Source organism: Silene latifolia, chromosome 9 (assembly GCF_048544455.1).
Source record: "Silene latifolia isolate original U9 population chromosome 9, ASM4854445v1, whole genome shotgun sequence".
NCBI lineage: Eukaryota > Viridiplantae > Streptophyta > Magnoliopsida > Caryophyllales > Caryophyllaceae > Silene > Silene latifolia.
Window position 1 is genome coordinate 26600463 of NC_133534.1, and position 2953 is coordinate 26603415.

Sequence of the window (2953 nt, forward strand, 5' to 3'; positions counted from 1 at the left end):
AGCAAAAACCGTCTTATATCAACTTGGTTGAGAGAAACCAATTCGGGGGAGCTGCAAATGAAGATGCAGCTAAGCATATGGAGACATTCGTTGATTACTGCTGTTCCATACCCCCACCAACCGGTGTGATCCAAGACCAGGTGAAGGAGACGATGTTCATATTCTCACTTCGTGATGCTGCAAGGGAGTGGTACCGGGACCTGGATCGAGCTGCTAACGGGATCACTGATTGGAATTTGCTGGCTCTAGCATTCTACAAGAAATATTTCTCTGCCTCGAAGACCAATGCCATTAGAGCTCAGATCACGAGCTTTAAACAGGGTCCTGATGAGAATTTTCATGAGGCGTGGGTCAGTTTCAAGAAGCTGGTGCGAACTATTCCACATCATGGGTTCGAGAAATGGAGCCTATGCAATCAATTCTATAATGGGCTTTATGACGATCAGAGGGCTATCCTAGATGCGGCAACTAGTGGCAGATTCCAGGAGAATGTTGGAGAAACTAAGGGGTGGAAAATTATTGATGATTTGGCCACCCATAAAGCTGAGTATGGAAATTCCTGGGGAAATCAAAGGAGAGCTGCTGAATCCCCTTTTATAGCTGCATTAGAGGCTCTTACGGCGAGATTTGATAAGTACGAGTTAGGAGGAGCTTCGAAAGGAGGGATCTATCAAGTGAATGCTGTGTCAGACGGTCCTTTCGCCTGCAAAAGATGTGGAGCTGAGGGACATATTTCAGATTTTTGTCCTAATCCCTATGAGTCTTGTGCTGCTTTTCAACATTATAGGCAGACAAATACTTATTTTGAGCCGAATGTCCATCCAAACTTGAGGTGGAGTAGCCAAAATGTCCAAAATCCGACTCCACCTCCACAGGAGAAACAGCAAAGTTATGTGCCCCCTCATAAGTAGCAACAGCCGTACCAAAAACCTCCGTATGTCCCTCAGCAGCAACAGCAGTCCCATGGCTCCGATTTTGCCGAGTTGAAAAGTTTGTTGCTGAAGGAGTCTCAAGCTAGAGAGGTCGGGATGAAGATGTTAGAGAGCCAAATTGCTCAATTGGCTAGCAAGAGTGCAACAAGAGCTCCGGAGCAATTACCGTCGCAGCCGGACCAAAAGGAGACCCTTAATGCTATCACCTTGAGGAGTGGGTCTACCCTTGATGGGCCCGCTATGGTTGAGGATGTCACTGAAAAAGATGAGGCGGAACCAAGCAAGAAGAAGGCAGTGACGAACAGTGGCAAGAAAAAGTCGACTACCAGGTATATCAGTCGATCGACTGACATACCCGGTCGATCGACTGACTCGCGAAACAAAACAGCTTCTGGTCCTGTAGAAGTCAGTCGATCAACTGACCAACATGGTCGATCGACTGACAACGCTGCTGATATTGAACCTTTTCGTCCTCCAATGCCTAATAACTTGAGGGACCACTTGTTTCGGGGTACGACGACTCCGGAAATATTGAGGCAAGACCCAAATGCTGATGGGTCAGTCCCGGTTCCAAAGTATGACCCGATGACGATTAATGGCTTATTTTTGAGACGGTCTGAAGAGGGTTCGAGCTTCAACAAGGAGAAGGTAGTGGACTTTCAGCCTAAATCCACTGACGCCGGTGTGAGAGACCTATAGGAGAGGGCTAAGTTACTTCTTATAGCCCCCTATCCAGGGAGATTAGTGCCGACGAAGGAACAGGTATCGCTTAACAAATTTGAAAATGTTATTCGTAGCTTGAATGTACAAGTTCCTTTTCTTGAATTAGTTAATCAAGTGCCTGCTTACATGAAATTTATGAAGCAACTTTTGTCTAAAAAGAAGTCACTTGAAACTGTGCAATCTGTCGCACTAACTGAGGAGTCATGTTCTTATTTGACCCATACCGCACCTCATAAACTAGAAGACCCAGGTAGCTTTTCAGTCCCATGTAATATTGGCACCTTTTCTATTGAGAAGGCATTATGTGACCTAGGAGCCAGTATTAGTGTCATGCCTTTGAGTCTTGCTAGGAAGTTGAAATTGACTAGGTTTGCAGTCACTAACATGACAAAGATGGATGATGATCATTGCGGTTCGACCTATAGGAGTCTTAGAGGACATTCCTGTGCAAATAGGAAAGTTCTTTTTCCCTGTTGACTTCGTTGTACTAGATATGCCCGAAGATGCTCACATACCTATCATTTTGGGTAAGCCATTTCTGCACACTGCTGGTGCAGTTATAAATGTTGGCTCAGGGACTTTGACCTTCAAAGTAGGGAAACATTCCATCATCTTTGCCCAGACAGCTAAGAAGAAAGATCCTATGTGGCCAGTCACTTGTAATACGGTTTCTGAAAAGAAATCTTATTTTGTGCTTTCTGATATGCCTGCCCCTATGACTAATCCTGTTGTAACACCTCCGCCCCAGATTGGGAGCAATTTGGAGGGAGATTCTTCTGTTTTGGATGTTGTAGGAGCTGGTTTGGGGAAGGAAGAGCCGCATGTTGTTCCAGCTGTGAAGGAGCCAATCATTCAAAGAGGCGGCCTAGGATATCTTAGGTATGGTACAGATGAGGAGCCTGATGAGGAGCCAGTCAAAGTGACGGAGTCCGACTTGGATTTTGATGAGCCAGAAGAGGTCATTGCTTGGGAAGATGTTGAAGCCATTGATCCGTTGAGTTCTGCGGATGTTGAAGTTGGTAGGAGTGCCGCTGAGGAGATGAGCACTGTAGAGGCTACTTCATGTAGCCAGAAGCCAAGCAAGTGGGCCATTCCGTGGCCGTTCTTGATCAACTATTAGTTGATCGAATGCTTTATAAAACATTTTATTGCTTTCGTTAAACTCTTTTTATTGCTTTTGTGTGCGCGAGATGTTCGCATTTATAAGTTTGCTTAGGATTTTAAACACTTTAGTCTGTTACTTTGGTTTTTGCGCAATTTTGGGCGCGTTATTATGTGTATTTGCAGGTTTATAGACC

At 45.1% G+C, this 2953-nt stretch overlaps 1 non-coding gene across 1 annotated transcript; it reads right to left on the reverse strand.

The window, feature by feature from the left end:
* Positions 1 to 287: 287 nt before the first annotated feature.
* Positions 288 to 394, reverse strand: LOC141604006 (small nucleolar RNA R71). The gene has a single exon (XR_012525835.1). It is a non-coding gene; the product is annotated as a small nucleolar RNA R71 (small nucleolar RNA).
* Between the last annotated feature and the right edge of the window lie 2559 nt (positions 395 to 2953).